Below are 19,971 nucleotides of genomic sequence, written 5' to 3'. Positions count from 1 at the left end.
TTTAAACAATGTTGTTGTTGCTCGAATGCTACCAAATTGTATAGATTCGCCTTAGCTTTGACGTTATTCATATCTGCGGCGAAAAAGTCATCAGAGCGCTTGTCATCACTTCTATAACCGCCTTGAAAGCAACCCTGTGTGTAATGTAGAGTCACCTACACAACATAATTACTATGCAACTCTGTTCATGTTTCTGTTTTCGCTTGGTGGAACATTTTGTAGTTTTCTGTAGATTTTTGACGTGCCCGGTTGAATTGTTAACTTGTTTCCATTATACGCCGGATTATATGGCGCATAGAAAAGCCAATAAATAAAAAACAAGTTTAAGTAAATAAAATGTAACAAAGCATACAGTACATGCATTGTGTGACTAGTATAGAGTGAAATTTTATGAAACATAAAAGGATTATAGAATAGTGCGAGTGCAGAAGAGTAATATAAAACGCGAAGATAGAAGAAGATACAAACACATATAAATCAAAGTCGGTAAATGGCCGAAATATAAAATAAAGCATATGAAATAAAGTGCAGTCAAATCAAGCAGCAGCTAGCCGACGTTAAGATTGCGTTGCAGTTGTCGCTGACGCGTCAAATTTAAAAGCCTCTGCCCGACGTGCTGTTATCACTGTTAATGTTTCGGGTGTTGACCTGAACAAAAACATTGTTTTCATATAGATTTCATTAATTATATACTCTTTTTAAAGTAAATCTATTTTTATAACAAATTCGCATTTAGTATTATAAAATATGATAAATAGGAACTTGTGTTTGGGTAAATAAACACTTTTAACTAGCGAGCAGCGCAGCACTCATGACGCCGCAGATATAATGGACTTTCTATAAGCAGCGCCGTCGCTTTGTATGCATTCTTTGTTGTATCATGATATTTGCCTTTTGAGTAGATTTTTGACGTGTCTTTCCTTTCAAGTTTTCAAAGTCTTGTAAGCAGCTTTGCGTTTCGCCCCCTTCTACAACTCCGTCGATGCTGCTGATGTCTGTTTATTTTACTAAAATACTTTGATATGGTTTGTTGATTCAAAGTTAAATATTTCGATAATGAATTTTTAAATTTTCATCACAGTGTGGAGATTGTTATCGAACTTGAAGAAATGCTGAATGTATTACAAGTTGAGAAATATAAATGTTAGAAAGTAGTAACAAATTAAAAGCGAACACCTATGTGTATATGCGTGGCACTTGTCAATCACCGAAATTATCTGGAAATGCATATATGTATGTATACATAATTTTAAATTAATAGTATAAAATCTATATAAGTTTAGTGTCTATGCTGAAAACAAGAACGTGAATTTTCATATGTGAAAAGTGTGTTCAAAATTAAAAAAACGCTAAGTACATACCTACATATGTATATGGATGCACAAAGTGAACCAAAAACAGTTTTAAAGTGTTGAAATTAATAAATTTTTTCCTGGATATGTGCAGTATATTACTTTGCATATTGGAGTGGTGAACAAACCGGTTTCAACGAACCCACTAAATACAACGTCAAAGGTTCCTAAAGAAGGTAAACACATCTTTTTCTTCCCAAATTTCATTTATTTTGTTCTGCTCATCCAAATCTACATGATTTTTATGTCATTCCGTTGTTGTATTTTCTGTTGTAGCAACGTAAACATTCCCCATACAATTACGGGGAATGCTGCTGGAGTGACAGTCCTTGGCCGTATATATGTATAGTACAATACATAAATCCGGGTCGCTCTGGTAATGTGGAACCTACTTAAAAGCCACGGGCTTTATGCAGCCACTACACCAATTAATTGTTTCCAATATAAACTCGTTAGATTTAATTTAAACTATCCGTATGCATACATCCTACCCACATACATACATATATGTATGTATGGATGGAATTTCCCTTCTGTGCATTTGTATTTCCTTTCATCCCTTTACAATTCCTCAGCTGTTTGCTGTTGCAGTTTCTTTAGTTTGGGTGTTGCCAGCTGGTGTCTACCATGTTTTGGACTAACTTTTAGTTTATTAAATTTATTTTTGACTTTTTTTCACTGAATTTTTTTAATGTTTAATTTTTCATTTTGCTTTTTCTCTGAGTACATGAAGTAAAAAAGTCATGGTTCTTGAGCTGACCACTAAAAAAATTAAATTTGTTGTTATATACCTGATATAATTCTATACAATCGCAAGATATTTAGACATTATTGGTTCTCTTTTGTAATTTTTTTTTACTTTTATTTTTCTTCTAATGTAATTTTCCCTTCTTTTTGGGATTTCGTATGTGCCATTTTATTAGTTTTGGTATTTTTATTTTACGAATCCTCAATTTTATTTCTTTAATTACACATTTGATTCTTCTTATTTATTTAAAAATGTGTTACTCATTTCATTTTCATTCATTCCTTTAAGGGGGAAGTCTACTGTGAATTTTTCAAAAAATCGATTTTTTTTTTATTAGCTTAAAAAATACTTTGAACCCTCTTAAATAAGGTACAATATGTGTTACAGCTGGCTAAATTTTTCTTCGTTGAAATTTCGACCTTTTCCCGAAGCGCTCCAAAGCGCGTACCTGCTATACTGAAACTTTAAACGCATTTTTCTCGAAACTAAGTTTTTGTATACGGTGTACACGATATCTCGAGTTCTGATAAATGAATCAGCTTAAAAATTTAATTATATATTCTCTGTAATAGTGTCTCTCGTCTGACATATGATTTTTTTGATATCGTTATTTGTTAAATTGTTATAAACAATAGTAACATCAATTTTAGGCAAAAAAAAAAGAAAAAAATTTCAAGAATTTTTTTTTCAACGCCAAAATTTTTTATCGACATAATCCTACGTCAGACGAGAGTCAATACTATGTATATGATAACAATATTTTGTTTTTTTGTTTTAGATCACCGAAACGTAAGATTTCATGTACACCGTTTAGGCACCTAAGAAAAGCGGACCTGCGCTTGCAGAAGTGCCACAGCGGCCATTTTGAATATTTTGACTTACAATTTTTTTTTCAAAAACTTAAATATATAATAAAGATAAGAGTTTAAATAGATTTTATGTACGAGCAATATTTTGTTAGAAATAAAATCCGGAAAATAAGCCTGTTTTTTCCCTTGTCACAGTAGACTTCCCCCTTAATTTAAATATATTTTTGTATGCCCTTTACTTGTCTTTTAATGCATAATATATATTTTTTTATCTTATGTTATTTAATAAAAGTAAATATTATTTTATTTTTTATTTTATTTTTCCTATTGTAATATATTTTTTATTTTTCATGTAAAAATTTGTTATTAAATATTTTTTCACCGAAGGCCCATTATTTTACTTATTTTTAAATTCCAATTACATTAATTATTTTTAAGTTTGTTTTACCTCCTATTATTTTGTTAAATTTCTATTATTACTTTTTTAAATTTATTATTTCTATTGAATTAATTTACTTATTTTTATATAAAAAATTAAGAAATTCAATTATATTACATTTTGTATTATTGAAAAAAAAAATATATATATATATACAAGGTGGCGCAAAAGTAACTTTGCGATGTTTTTTGGCTGTAATTAAAAAAAAAAATGAAAAACTTTCTTCTGAAAAAATTCTTCTTGCGGATTATTTTTATTAGGTCTTTTAATTTTTTTTACATCAAGTCGAGAATATGATGTCATTTAAATAGCCGCCACATCAGTTGATTGCCATTTGAGCCCTTTATATGGCATTTTATATCATTTTGGCCAAAACTTCCGGCGGTAGGTCCTCACATTCTTGACGGATATTGTTTTAAGAGCTGCAAGAGTCTGAGGCTTGTTGACATAAACCCGCGACTTCAAAAAGCTCCACAAAAAGAAGTCTGGAGCGGTCAAATCAGGCGATCTTGCTGGCCAGTGCAAATCGCCAAAACGGGAGATTATGCGCCCGGGAAATGCATCCTTCAGCATATCGGTTGTGGCACGTGCAGTGTGTGCCGTTGCACCGTCCTGTTGGAACCACATGTTTTCCAATCCCAATTCATCAAGTTGTGGCAAAAAGAACTCGTTGATCATTGCTCTGTAGCGCTCACCATTCACATTAACCGTTTGGCCCGCAACGTCTTCGAAGAAAAAAGGTCCGATGACTCCTCCAGCGAAAACAGCACACCATACAGTGACTTTGAGCGGGTGTAATGGCTCTTCGTGGGTTACACGCGGATTTTCAGTGCCCCAGAAGCGTAAATTTTGCTTATTTACGTACCCGCTAAGATGGAAATGGGCCTCATCACTCATGATTATTTTTGATGAAAAATCATCTTCCTCTTGGTGGTGATTAAGGATGGCTTGAGCGGATGTTAGACGCGATTGGCGGTCAGCAGCTAACAGCTGATCCACCGTCTGGACTTTGTACGGAAACATCTTCAAATCTTGTACCAAAATTCGCTGTAAAGACCGTCGACTGATACCCATTTGCGTGGCACGTCGTCTGGTCGATGTCGACGGCGCTTCCATGACATCCTTGGATACAGCAGCAATATTCTCTGCATAACGGCTACTCCGGGGTTTGCCACGCCTGGCAGCATCTCGTATTGTGCCAGTCTCTTCGAGGCGAGCGGCTAAACGTCGCAGTGTTTCACCAGTAGGCGTTGGACGGCGAGGAAATCTGCGACGAAATTCACGTTGTGCCAAAGTCACCGACCGAATACTGGTCAAATAAATAGTCAGCAATATTCCGCGTTCTGGAGCAGTGTAGCGTAACATTGTTTATTAACGTGTATTTCGCATGTGTTTACTACAAAAATGTCAAAACAGAACTTACATTAGGGGCCAATCGCAAAATTTATAGCATTTTCTGATAGGAGGATTACTTTAGCGCCACCTGTTATATATGTATGTAACCGTTATTGTTCATTGATTATTGTCCCTTACATATCTAAATTAGTTTTTAAGTAGGTTGCAACCCGTTTAAAAAATTGACTGGTTTAAAGTGAACAGAATTACCCATAATCTAATACTTGTAATGAAAAGATTTACTGATATTTAATATACATACATATTTAAGGGGTTTGGGGTAGTCAGAGGCCCGAAAAAATGGTTTTCAATAATTTTATTTTGCTAGTCAATTGCTTTATTTTACAAAAATTAAAACATAGCATTCATACATCATGTTTAGACTTGACTTTAGTAAAATTTCCAAAGAAATTAATAATTGTAAAAGTTATCGCTGTTTGTTAGGAGCCTGTTTCTCTAGAAGTCCTTTGCAGTAATCAGCACAAGTCCTTGGAGATTCATTTAAAATCAATCGGGCAAAAGAAATTAGTTTCAATATTTAAAATTAGCTTTATTAATTAATGTTTAATTTAATTTTTGGCAGGTGGCAATCCTTTCCTAATACGTTGATTCTGGCCTTCAAAAAGTCGCTTCAACCATTCAATTTTGTTAATTTTTTATTAAGAAAAATATGGAGCGATCACTCAAAATTACCTTTTATTATATTTTTGTTCCTTTTATTTTATTTCTTCTTGTACTAACATTTCATCTCAGATATACTTACATACTTTTTTTTACAATATTTTTTTTTAATTTCTTTATTTAATTTATTTAATAGCTCTTTTTATTTTATCTTTTTTATCATAAATTTTTTCCCCCTAATTATCCTATATTTAATATTATTTTATTTTTAAAATATATTTTAATTCATTAACATTTTTTTAATTTTAATTTTCTTAAGTTGATTTTTTAATATTTGGTGTTTAATATCAATGTCTTATATTTTTATATCTATTTATTTAATAAAATTTGATTTTCAATATAAATTTATTTTATGTCTACTTAAAAGCATATTTATTTTGTTATCCTTCTTTTTGTCGTAATTTTGTAATTTTATTTTTTTATATTACATTTTAAGTACATTTTTATTTTATTTCAATTTTAACACATATTTATTTTATTTTCTTTTTTGTAATTTATTTCTTTGTTTTGCCATAACCAAGTTTTTTAATGTTTTTGTATTTTATTTTAAGTTTCATTTATTATTTTACTATTTTTTTTTTTACTAATTCTGTTTTATTTTTATTTATTTTTTTATATTTTATATTTACTTTATTTTCTTCAACTTTTTTTTTGTATATCAATCCATTTTATTCTATTTTTGTTGTAATTTATTCAATCGTAAATATTTCAAAATAATTCAAAACCGGTCTTATGTTTTTTCGTTTTTTTTTTTTTTTATTTTTATCAATCGTTTGCTGTGTGTTGTTTTTGTAGTCCATACCTACGTTTATTCCAATTCCTTCGTCTCAGCTTTTATGGTGCCATAAAGCATATAAATCAATAAGAAGCACAGCAGTGTATTCGCAGTCGAGATTTGTATGTGTGGGTATGCGTAGGGATAAATTCTCATTTGTATCCTAGAAATTGCCAACCTCTACCACTAACTCCCACTACCAATTTGTGCTCATTCAATTGTTTGTAGCCCGCAAGCTACCTCCTAATTTATCTTCTCTTGTGAGAGAGCACCAATTTGCTGTCTCTCATTCTCTTTTTCGCGTCATTGCGATTTTAGCCAATTAATTGTGCGCCAAATCGTCCTGTTCGATGAGTGGCGCCTCCCTAGTTCACACCTACATTAACCAGTCTGTGGTGTTGTCTAAAATATTTTGTCGTGTCGGTTACCTGCCAATTGTTTTCGGGCATTCGGTTATTTCTGCATATTGTGAATACCATTTGCAACTAATACATTTCTTTTATGTTTCTTTGTTAATTGATTAGGGTGTGAAAAGACGTGGATTATTTTAAAAGCAAAGACAAATTGCCTGTAAGCCGCATGGCTAAATATCGGTTCTCTAATGGGCTCTGCAAACATTTTACTGCATACCTAACAGACTGCATATTGAGACATAATTAAAACATATAGACATATAGTTATCAAGTATATATGGGTATGTGTGTATATTTCAAAACGTCTAGCCATATTTATTTTATTGAATTACAAAGCAGAGAAAACAACTCAAATTTATTTGAAATTATAATCTTTTTCCAATAAATCAATACAAGCGAATTATGAATTTCCATTTTTTTATAGATAACAGTCTCTCTTTTTATATATAGTAATATTTTCTTAATCCAGTATTAAATTTTAAGCTGTGTTTTACATTCAGAACTGACTTTTAAGCTACGCCTCTGTTTTCTACTAATTTATTTTTGTTGCTCAGCTCTCTTTGTTTTATGCTCCCTGAACAGGATAGTCTCCATGCAAAACGAGAGTATGCACTTCACGCGAAAAACGAGTTGCCATTGTTGCGGTGGTCAACAGCTCACATTGGATACTGGTTTTATACGCATACATATTTACATACATACATACATACATATATCAATATGAGAAACTTGTTATCCTCCACATCTCATGAGTACTTCGCTTAGCTGCCTTTACTTGTAATTTACGAGCGCAAACACACTGCATGGCACAGTATTTTAGCAGTGGCAAAATGCAAGAATAATTGAAGAACTCGAATGCATAAATTAACTTAATCTTCCATTAAGCTTTTGTTTTACTGTTATGTATTGTTAGTGAGCTACTATGCAACTACTTTTAACTACTACATATCTTGGCTGGAGATCAAGGCCCATTTATGTAGATTTTAACATATCCAGAAGAAGAGTCCATCAAATCTTGACCGAAGTTAAATTGATTAGATATGAGCCTCGAGACCCTGAAACTTTAAATTTATTGAAACGTCTTCTAAGCGCACGTTTGGCCTGTACTGGAAAACCTAAATTTTGGACCAATGAGCTCCAAAATGTTATTGTTATTTTTTTAATGAAAACAAAACAATTATTTGGACCGTCATGACGACTATCGAAGTAGTGGCCTGAATTGATGTATATCTGCCTTTCGTTGTTGTTGTTGTAGCAGTTCATCAAACCCTGCCGATCGTTGAGTCAGACATCTTAACAGTGAGTGATTAGGTGAACGGATTTGGAAGGGCATATGAATAAAGAGTTAGTATCGTGCGTAATTAAGCCAAAGTTACACGGGTCTCACGAGACAACTGAAGCTCTTCGTCTGCAATGGATAGTAGTTGGATTCCTATGAGAGTATTCCAGAGTCGGGAATTTGGGACTATGGTGAGCGCCTCCCGATAAATGTCATTTACTGCCTGTCAGTAGTTACAGTCGTGTTTGGAACTGGAACTCGTCGGTGTAGTCGATGAGATGCCTCTTGATTCGCCTAAGAGGGGGCTCTGGCTCTACCAAGTGCCTGCAGGGATGATTTCTACGGTAACTACTCATCCGGAATTGTTTGTTGAGCATTTTACTGTGCTCCTTGACCGGGGACTTGGAAATCTCGTTGTGAAGGCGTTACAAGCAAGATATGAGGAGGGATCCCGTAGCTGTCCTTATAGCAGTATTTTAACAGGTTCAAAGCTCTGCGAATTACTAGTACCATAATCGACAATCTGAAATTTATTAAGTTAGTTGAAGTTTTAACTAAGCGCTAACAGTTTTCCATACAATAGTTTGACCAAAATAATAAGTTAAGTTACCCAAATTAAGTCTAGACTAACTTAGCTCTAAATACCATTTATTTAAATTTGTTTATCTCGATAATTTCTATGCAAAACTATCAAGGCTATTTTTTTTTTCGGCTGATGGGTGTAATGTCAAATTTGTGTCAGATTTTGACACTAAAACCTAAGGCGAATTCAGATGTTTGACATTAATCCCAGCAAAATGTAGCAAGCAAATGCATTGGGGGTTTTGTATTTGTACAAGTATTAACCAGAGAGCACCAAAATGCTCTAGGCATCGGACCAGTACAAGGCTGAGAGATACCAGGTTTGCTGTTGTTGTTGTAGCAGCATACGCATTCCCATATTTACATACGGGGAATGCTGCTGGAGTGACAGTCCTTGACCGGATTTAAATCCGGCTCGTTTCGGTAACGTAGAACCGACTGTCGTGGAAACGAACAGGTTTGCTCGTTAGGTATGGTGAAAAAAATATTTTTTTGAAGGGAACAAAATTCAGCTTTAGCTTTGTGAAACACAAAACGAATGACGTCGGCATATCTGTCAAATTCGCTCAGAGCCGAATAACGATCCGCTAGGTAATCTTTTCACCATGGGTCCAGTATGCAAGCATTCCATTTCCACTTTTCGCTGCTGAAAACTGCATACTTACCGGCGCTAAAATGATAAGCTCAGCTCGCTCAAATACTTCATAATTTTTTAAACGATACCACTGTACTCCAACCGCTGCATGGTTCCAGCACACATAGCCAACACAATTGGTCCACGATGCCGGCAACTCGTGCAACCTTTGATACCTACACTATACTGCCTGTTGGGTAGATAGATACACGCAACCACCTCCAAACTTGTACTGTAGGCAGCCGCCAACGAACTTTCGTGTTGCCTGCTCCTGCATATTTGTAGTAAGCTTGTAATTGGAGCTACTCCAAGTATGTGCGCAAACACTCTCCTTCTCTCTTTTGCTGCTGCTGCTGCTGCTTGCTTGCTTGCAGTTACTGGCTTTGGTGCTCTTTAGCTTTCGTGCGCTCTTTTTAGGCACGACTACTCCTGGGCTTGTGAGTTGATGAAAAACAAAAACAAAAAAATGTTTCATGCTTAGTGCATTTGTCAGCTGCTTGACGATTTTTTTTGTTTTGTTTTCGGCTTTGATTTCGGAATCCCACCACTTCAAGCTGGGATACCTACACCAGGCACGAACGGCAGAATTCAGTTTCAGTTCAACGGTGTGCACTCGCACAATTCGGTACGAATTGCGGTTTATGCCGCAAAAATTTAACGAAAATTCAAAAAACAAAAAGTTTATAAATACTCACACAATATACATACACATGTACGTATGTACTCTGACTGACTGATTGACTGACTGACTGACTCACAAAAGTGTTGGCCGAAAAATGAGAAGTGATGTGTTGGTGTGATGTTGAGCTTTTTATGAGTGTGTAGTGACAAACGGGGGGAAAACGCGTAGAAAAAATAGAAAAAACAAATTTACAAATGTACAACAACGATTGGGCTGCGTATCTACAATGGGAAAATGCTGCTTTGAAAAATCAATGGAAATGAAATTTCGTTTATTAAATTTTGAATGCCGCAAAGGAAACGGAAATTGAAGTGAAGTTTGAAAAAGTGAAGTATAACAAAAGTAAAAAAAAACCAAAAATTACGAAAGGCGAATTGCTTTATAAGTACGTTTCATTGCGAAGAAAAAAATATATAGAAAAAGGACATTTTGTGAAGCTAAAAGTAAAAATCAGCAATAAAAATGGTAATTTTTGAAAAATTTTGTATACCATTTTCCAAATCTTAAATATACACACATACATATGTCGGTGCTTTTTAGTATATTTTTGAACATATACACATGTTCATACATACATACATACACCATATATTTTGCCTGTGTCGGTATGCGTAATTGGCGTAACTATACGCAAAACTGCTTCGGCGGCATATCTAAATCGTGCCGCTACTACGCTCGTATTTTTTCCTGTCGCGGTAGCAGCATGAGGCGCTGGAGTACTGGAGAATATGTACCTACATACATAAACACATACATATATATATAGGTATATGTAAGTTCGTAGGGAGAGGAGTTAGGCGTAAGCACGTTGAATTGAACTTAAGTAAAATGTGCCAAAAGTCATGCTGAACTGTGTTGCATGCAGCGGACAAGGCATGCAACTTACTTGATGTGGGGTGGGATAGCAGCGTAAATGCAAGAAGCAAGAAGTTAATGGTACTGTTGTGTTGCTTATTAAACATAGTGTGGCAATGTTGTAAGGAGTGTGAGGGAGGCAAGGAATCTCATATCAGCCCAAGCTTAGTGCGCCCGCCAGTATTCATGGTGATGTTAATGTGGGCCAGCCAAGTCCGCTGCGTACCATGAACTCTACGCTCCACGCACAACTACACATTTCTAGATATGGGCAGCTACAACAACACACCACAGCACAACAGGCGTTAGCTCAAGACGTTAACGTTGTGCTTCATCGGAGACACGCATTCTGCGAATCGATTGTAGACTTGCAGCAGCGACTCCTGCGCGAATGCTTGCTCCAAGATAAATATGTATGTATATGCGTACATACATATGTATATATGCATGCTTGTATAGCTGACTTGGGACAATAGCAGCCTGATGCAGTGCGACACGCACGATGATTTCTATTCGAAAAGCTGTGTACTCGTATGAATGTATGTATGTGTGCTTGGCAGGAGCCTACCTACCAGTACTCGTAACCGTTTGGCTGTCCAAACAACGACTAAACCTATTCGCAACAGCTCTTTGTTGTTGTTTTTGTTTTTCTATTTTTTTTTCTTTCTGCTACTTATTTGCTTTTGTTTTATTATTATTATTTTCTTTAACTTTGCTCCTGTTGGGCTTTTGGTACTTGAAACGGGCGTCTTCCGCAAATCTTGTGCCGCTGTTGTAGCTGCTGCCAAGAAGATGTGCGTGCCTGACAGCTTCTGTTCTTGGTAAAACTTTTTTGTTTGCTTTTGTTATGTTTTTCTTCTTCTTTTGTGTGTGTGTGTGTGTGTGTATGTATGTGTGCATGCTCTGCCATTGTCACTTTGCATATTTCGAGTGCTGCTGGTGCAGAAATCCTCTGTTTGCGGCTGCGGTCAGTTACTTTTCACCCACTTCAATGGGCATCAAATTCTTCAATTTGAATTTAAAATCTTTAGGAACGAAATTCACGAAATTAATCATGAATGAAATTTAGTTGAATAATTTTTTATTTAAAGAGGTAGTTGTTTCTTTTTTTTTAGCAAAAATCAATTTTTTTTTAATTACACCCGTTTTTTGGGAGGTTTTTGCCGAGCTACGTTTTGATGTTTTCCCACAAATGGAGAGATCCACACTTTTACGCCATCTTCAAACACCAGATGGTTTTTTACTAGGGGTTTTTCATGGCAGAAATATACAGATTTCAAACATGTACACATCCGAATGGAAGTATGGGATCAACCCATTCGGCTGCGACGATTGCAGGCACTTTATTCGAAAAACCAAAAATTCTTATTATTTATGGAAACGATTTCTTTTACATGACTGTCTGTTGTTGTTGTAACAGTAATACTAAACCCTGTCAGTGTAGTGTAAATTCCCAGTCGTCTTCGTCTAACTCATCTGGTAGGCCTATGAAACTTGCTGTTTCGGCAGGTTGCGTCCAGAGGGAGAGGGGTGTTAGCTAAGTGGGTTTGAGGGGGCATGTGAAAAAATGGTTAGTGTAGTGCGGGGTGCCTTCACATGCTGGACATATGTTTAGTATGTCAAGATCTATTCTGGATGAGTAGGAGTTTAACCTGCTACAATATCCAGACCGTAATTAAGCCAAAGTTACGCGGGTCTGGTGCTCTTCTTCTGCTGTATGTGGTGGTTGGACTCCGATCGCGGCATTCGGGGGTCGGGCGCCTAAGAAGGCATTCCCATGGCAGTCGGTTCTACGTTACCGGAATGGCTCGGGTTTTCTCCGAATAAGGACTGCCGCCCCAGTAAACTTGCCCTGTCTAGTGAACCGTAGCTCATCTCGGCTCGGCTGGTTTCGCAGGTGCACATCCTGTTAAACTAGTTTTCCCAGACTTCGGTGACGGTTTCTCGCTCTATCTCTTGAATGGCTTGCTCAATATTCGCCTCAAGGCCTTGAATCGTTAACGGATTGTTTGCATAATATCGGGACTTCACGGCGCCCCATACAAAATAAGACGAAGGGCGTCAAATCGCAACTACGAGATGGCCAATTAACATCGTCGAGATGGCAGATTACCGAACTTGGCGCGCAAAGGATCGATTGTGGCATGGCGTGCCATCCCGTTGCAAGATCAAAGATCGTGCAAGCCTGTGTTTTAAATTTGCCATCACAAAAAGAAGCACAATAAATAAACACACAAGCTCACTGCGAAGCTTATCATTTGCTCTTCCTTTGCTCTCCTAAATTCAAAAATCTCACATAATATTCCACCCATTTTCGACATTGATTTGCCCTGGTGAAGAAACCAGATGGAAAATAAGCTGATCATCTAATTCCCACGCATCAAGAACTCATCAGCTTTCTTCTACTGCGGCAGAATATCTTTGAATCTCCTTTTTATCAGCGCCAGAACCAGAATTTTTCATTAGCTCTGGCACATGCGTTGCTGTCCCACCAGCAGAGGATCATCTGATCGGACTGGTCAATAGAATTTTTGCTTCACTGCTTATCCATTAACTCGTTCACACCATCAGCTTTTGTGATAGTCTCGTACATTTGCACTTATGTACGTAGCTGGAGTGAAAAGAATAAAAAAAACTCAAATAAGAAAGAAAAAATATTGCCCGCTCTTTGTTTGCCCTCGCATTGCTTATACGAAATTACGTGTTGCAGTTGGCAAGCAGTAACTGCCATTTCAATTCCAACGGCATTAAAAGCGAACCAATCTTGAACCATAAAACAGTGTTCCAACATACTTGTACGTAGCAGTGGCTGCCCATCTTCTCCACCTAAACCAATATAGATATATTGTCTACAAGGCTGTGTGTATGTGTGTGTGTGGACGTCTTATACTCCTACAGCAGTTGGGCATGCTGGCAAGATTTTTGTTTCTTTTTTTGTGATCATGACAGTTGGCTGACACTCAACCATATCCAGCCAGTCAGCCATCCAGTTAGCCAACACTGACGGCTATACAGGAAACTTACTTGGCTTGCTGGCCATAACATAAAATACAGAGCGGCGCAGCATTTAAGGCAAGTTCGGCCAACCAGTCCGCCATCAGCGGCTGCTAGGCAGTTAGCTCCAGCAGTGCCTTTGTTGGCACAGGAAAGGCAATGTTTGATATGTTTCTATTTAACCGTATAGTCCAATGCTGCGATCGAGTAAACAACGCGCTGTTGGAGATCCGCCAAATGCCAAATACGCTGACGCTCAAGACCAACTGAAGACTTAAGACACGAAACTGGTTTGTCGTTTATCGTTTGCTGTGGTACGTACCCGCTTGGCTGTTTGTGCTTGAAAAATGTTGTTGTTCATTTTTATTCTTTTTATTTCTTATATTTCTTTGTTTGTTTTGTCTTGCCTTATATCGCTCACTGTGCTTGGTTTGTTTTGCTGTAAACTATAATTTTTCTACACAGTGTTTCTTTTTGTGCCACACGATCATACAACACCACATCGCGACACCACTTCAATTGTCAGACTTTAACTTTCAGCGACTTGTTGCCTTGTCTTTGCTTGCCTTACTTTACCTGTGCCGAGATATGCTGCCTGTGCCCTCGCCGTTGTTCGTGGCACCGTTGTTACTAATACAATTTTGTATATTTTAATATTATTATTATTATTTGTTGTCATTTGCTGTTGCTGTTGTTGTTGTTATCGTATAACGTCAATCTACTACAAATTTGGTTTGGTATGGGCGTGTCACGCTGACATTTAACCATTGCTTTTATGCATTTCTTTACCATTTTTGTATCGAAACCCATATTTGTTTGTGTGTATGTATGTGCGGGAATCACTTGTCATAAACGAAAAGTTGGATTGTGTGCAAGTTCTTATCCAAATTTGTGCATCCTGAGCTTAGTTCGTTTGGTTATGTTTTGCATTTTTATGCCATTTTTGGTAGACCTTTTAGAAATTCTTACTTTAAATTTATGTTTGTATGTATGTATATATGTATGGGTATGTGTATGTAAATACATATGTTCTATTTCCTTATTCGGTCTAATTATATTGTTGCTTTCGTATTGTATAATAATTGTCTGAAGTGTAATTTATGTATTTCCAAAACAAAAATGAACTACAATTACCGCTGTGAATACTTCATTGCTTTGTTGTTGGATTATTATGCTTTAAGTCTGTTGAACTTTTGGCACCGACTGGCTAGAGTGTTTAAGCAGAGAACATTTACATTGGTGTCTGTCCTTTTATACTTTAATTTAAACTTAGTTTTTAGCTTCAGTTCTTAAAGGTTAAACAAGGTGGCGCAAAATTAATCACCCATTGTTTTTTTTTTTTTTTTTAATTTGTTACTAAATAAAAATAAATGGTTTTAAGTGCTGATTTATTTATTTATTATTTAATATAAGGAAAGTAACAATAAATTATTACTTCATATGCATGAAAGTTTCCGTCCTTTTTTAGCCAAAGTTACGAATTATTTGAACAATTAAAATTAAATATTATGTGAAGTATATGCCATTACAAGCTACATCTTTACTTCATCTTTTAGACAGCTTACGGATTCCTCTGACGAAAAATTCGAGTTCTTTTGACTTGATCCCTTCATAGAGCCAGTTTGCGATGCTCTCGTAAGAAGTGAACAGCTCTCCAATAAGGGCTGACTGCTTTGATCGGAACAGATAGTAATCCGAAGGCGCAATGTCTGCGGAATACGGCGGGTGGGACAAGATTTCCCAATTCAGTCCCTCTAAATATTTCTGGAGCGATTTAGCAACGTGTGGCCTGGCGTTGTCATGCAGCAATCAGTTTGTCATGTCTACCGTCCCATTCCGGCCGCTTTTCTTTGAGAGCTTGATTCAATTGCATTAGCTGCAGTCGGTAACAATCACCAGTGATGGTTTTAGATGGTTTAAGGAGTTCATAATATATGACACCCTTCTGATCCCACCAGATGTACAACATAACCTTTGAAGCATGAATATTTTTTTTCGGGGTCAATGGAACTGGTTTACCTGACAGGCTCCAACATTTTCGACGCTTACGGTAAACATAATAGATCCATTTTTCTTCGCCAGTGAGGATGCTATGCTGAAACCCTTTTCTTTTCTGCCGTTCAAGAAGTATCTCGCACGTCACAAAAACTTCTCTCCATATCCATTTCTTTCATTTGATGTGGCACCCAATTACTTACTTTCTGAACCATTCCCACCGCGCGCAAACGTTTACCGACGGTTGATCTGTCAACATCCAACTCTTTAGACATATCATCAAAGGTTTGACATGCGCCTTCATCCAATAACTGTTATAGTTGAGTATCGTCGAATTTTTTCGGTGCCCCTTCGCGATCTTTATCACTCACGTCGAAATTGCAAATTTGGAAGCGTCGAAACGACTCTTTACAAGTTGTATTTGATGGAACGTGATTACCGTAAATATTGATCAATATATGACACGTTTCAGCTGCACTTTTCCTTCTTCCGCTTTACTTCCCGCAAATGCTTTTTCTTTCAGGACGAAGACCGACATTTTTGACGTCAGATAAAAAACGAATGTCAACTGCTGCGATCAAGACCTCAAATATGCACCTTCAAATCACCAGTATGTTACTAGAGCGAACACAAAAATAGTATCAGCAGCGACACCTCTTTTACGAGGGCGGAAACTTATTCCCATACCCAATACAATAATAGGAGCACTAGCTGCCAGGGCTTACGGCTCAACAGCTGATTTATTTTGACGTTTACGCGCTCCATTGCTACTACTGTAGCTGTCTAGTTCACAAATGTGCAATATGACTGATGTACGGCGTCATTTGCCAATCTTCCGATGAAGTGATTCATTTTGCGCCACCTTGTACTAACCTCAGCGGCTGTTCGCACTAATTTAACCGCTTTAAGTATGAAATCAGCCAAAATTTCACTTCAGCTCGTAATTTTCAATAAACTATTACAATTGCTGGTCGGCCAATGGCAAATTTTCTAAACGAATTCCAGACCCTCGCCGCCTTGAGACCGCAAGTCTTAGGAGATAATTTTTTTTTTTTTATTATTTTTATTATTATTTTTTTTTTGTCGGGACAACTAGCTACACTTACTCAGACAACATTAATTCCATTGTGCTGCACTCGGATTCCATTTTTAATTTTCTTTAAATCTACCCGAACTTCGAAGATATCTGAGTAGAACGTGTGGTGCCAAGGATCCAAGGTGCTCGCTTTTTAACACGTCAGTGCGAAAGACCTCAAGCCTGATTCGACCGCAGGCCGGGCAGATGCACAGAAAGTGGTTCGCCGTCTCACCCTCTTCTCCACATGCTGGGCAGAGCACACGCTCTGAGATGCCTACCTTTTTCATGTGCGCTTCGCCCATGGAAAGTGGCCCGTCATCAGTACAATCAGCTGTCTACAGTCCCTTCTGCTTAGTGACAGGAGGAACTGCGACAGACGGTCGGGCAGGACAGGTAACATCAGTTTTGTCCATCTGCAGTCTCTCTCAGCCTGCCAAGCTCGCTTGTGGGCTGAAGTAACCCGTTTGTTAACCGTGATTTTGGTGGCTGCAGAAGGGAGTAGCAGAATTGGCTTGGAAAGCTTAACACATTACTTGAGTAATTAAAAGTGTTTTGACTATACATTTCCAAGGACATCGGTTAGTATACCCATTTTTGGGTCCTACAAATTCAAGCCGACTTTTTTATGAGGATCTTTTTCATGGCAGAAATACACTCGGAGGTCTGTCATTGCCTGCCGAGGGGTGACTGCTATTAGAAAAAACTGTTTCTTAATTTTCCGAATGGTAGTCACGCACCAACCCATTCGGCTACGGCGGTCGCCAGTACCTCTGCTTGCTCAGGAAGGAGTTGAGGCTTTGTGGGCCTTACGAATTAGCTCGCGATCGACGCGTGACCAGAAGGATCTTGCGGATAGCCAGAGCAGGGATAGCCAAGGAAACCCCATTCATCTGTCTCATCTGCCAAGTACTTCCCTGCAATGTCCCTGTGACTAGAAATTCATATGAACTTAATATCAAAATATTCGCATGCGATCTGATGAAAAGTAAGGCACATCCCGATCAATCTCGAACGCACCATCAACGGATCCAAGGCCCTGATTGCCGCTTTTCTGTCGAAATAGATGTTTATTTTCTTTACAGTAGTGCTAACAATAAGGAATATTTTATTCAGTTTTTAGCTAGTGTTGTATCTTAGTATCAGATGAAATTCTTCTTGGTGAGTGCCATATAGTTTCTTCTCCCCATGGCATCCTGAAAAAGGTTTATCAATTCTCTTTACTAAAAATTTATATATTTGTTGAAATAGCTTCCTTTCCTTTTTTCTTAAGCGGTGACTAAGTCTTATTCTGGGACGAAAGGGTTAAAATAAGTCCGCGATTGGCTGGCTTGGTAATGCAGCGAGGTCTGACGGCATAACTGAAGCATCTCTTTGTCGAAATCTTTGGTTTTGTTAGACAAGTTTTGTTAGGCTTTCAATTATTCTTCGCTGAATGAAAATTTTGGTTTTTATGTATCCGCAGGCACTGGAAAAGTACTACTACAAAAAGTATTGCTATTGCCAAGCCAATTCTATTATAACACTGCAGTCACATTATGAAATTTATTCCTATGAAGTTGATAAGAATAATCTCCGCTAGTTTCCGCACTCACTCAGATCTGCATACATATTTACATGCATACAAGCAAGTGGAACCACCAATTTCTTGTCAGTTTCTTTCATAAGGAAATTTAAAACACTTAAAGCAATTTCTTTTTCAATTTAACCCATTTGTGCATTTACGTATTGCCTGTATGAAGTTGTGATACTCGAATGTAGAACGCAAATAATTTAATCTAATTCATAATTCAAGCAAGCGCACAATCAAGAGCATGCGTACGTACATATAAATTTTCTATATACAAACATATAAAATATCAAAAACTGAAGTAACTACTTTTATAAGTAAATAATACAAGGGTGGGCTTAAAAATGTTCGGTCTAGGCAAGAAAACCAATGCTCCCATATAAAGTGTATGCCGTTACTGCGTGCTTTGTTAGGCTTTTGGACGAGCTTCTCCTTCAAATTGTATAAAATAATTGTTATTTTTTTATGCCTCCCCACATCGGCCGATTGCTTTCGCATGTTTTGGTTTCTGCGTAACTTTGAGCATTCATTCAAGAGGTCTCACTATCTCAGGCGCACAAATGCATTCTCAACCTAAAGCTTTGGTTAACGAGGCCACATGGAGAAGTGGACTTTTACCTGACCCAACTTTGAGTGGACTTGGATGCTTCAAAACATATTTATACAGGTTTAACGACGACGACAATCCCTATTGCGACTACGTTATAGAGGATGTTCACCACATATTCTTCACATGCTCGCACTTCCTTTCCGCAAAAGAAAAAGAACCAAAGAATCTCCTTCGCCGGAAACATTCGTGCATTATATGCAACGCTCGAAGGGAAAGTGGAATGCGACATGTGACTTAGTGGCCCAGATTATGAAAGAGATGAGACGCCTGGAAAGACTGCGACACAGCAGTGGCGGCTAATCGCCTTCCCTCTCCGCGAAGTAATACTTGACGGTAGTCTCGTGGCGAGAGGTGATGGAAATAAACACGCTCAGCCTGATTTCAGAAGGCCAGTTGAGGGTAGCGCGCTACCACAACGCGTACGAAATTATAAAAAAACTAAACAAAAACAGCAACAAGAATGTTTTTTGAGCAGCGCCATCGCTCTTGCTTACGAAAGGCCATTAGCCGTGGTTTTAGACCTCTTTCCCAAATTTTAATGTACAGTCTTCTATTTCGTGTATCTGGCTTCACAACAAGTACTACTTTGGACCAGGTACGGTAGGTAATTTAGAAGTAAAGTCACCTCTCGACGAACAAAAACCAAAATTAATAAGTTCTGGATCAAATCCGTTCTATTGTAAGGCACAACAGCTCGGATGATGGCACCATATGATGAGACGGCCTTTGAAGTTTTCAAGAGAAAGATTCAGTGAAAGTTTTATGGGCTTGTGGAAGATTTATGGACTTTCGGTAGTGATAGCGAAAAATCGTACAAGATCGAACGATGAATGATGTAGTGAATTAGACGGAGAAGGACTTGGCTTGAGTTAGTGCTTCTAACAGGGAATGAAGAGGGCCGCCATTATTATTTATTTTAAAAAATATCAAATTATAATTTCTAGCGCTAGCAATGGAAGTCCTTCGGCTAGTCAGTCTAAAAGACGACGAAGAAAGGAATGCCACTCAAATAAAGAGTTTTCTATGTTGTTGTTATGGCAGTTCGCCAGAGTCATCAGGAGATACAGGAAGCGGGTGGTCGAC

At 37.3% G+C, this 19,971-nt stretch overlaps 1 protein-coding gene across 14 annotated transcripts in view; it reads left to right on the top strand.

Moving 5' to 3' along the window:
* Positions 1-216: 216 nt before the first annotated feature.
* Positions 217-19,971, top strand: part of LOC128868276 (uncharacterized) — an 82,992-nt gene continuing 63,237 nt past the window's right edge. The window contains exons 1-2 of one of the 14 annotated variants that reach the window (XM_054110171.1): positions 217-486; positions 1,082-1,528. The gene's annotated coding sequence lies outside the window, so the exon portion shown is untranslated. Of the gene's footprint in view, positions 487-1,081; positions 1,529-8,766; positions 10,255-19,971 lie in introns of those variants that run through there. The other 13 variants (XM_054110167.1, XM_054110164.1, XM_054110162.1 and 10 more) reach the window with 13 other exon arrangements.

This window comes from Anastrepha ludens, chromosome 6 (genome assembly GCF_028408465.1).
Source record: "Anastrepha ludens isolate Willacy chromosome 6, idAnaLude1.1, whole genome shotgun sequence".
NCBI classification, from domain to species: domain Eukaryota; kingdom Metazoa; phylum Arthropoda; class Insecta; order Diptera; family Tephritidae; genus Anastrepha; species Anastrepha ludens.
Note: the sequence above shows the minus strand (reverse complement) of the source record. Positions and strands in the feature narration are given on the sequence as shown.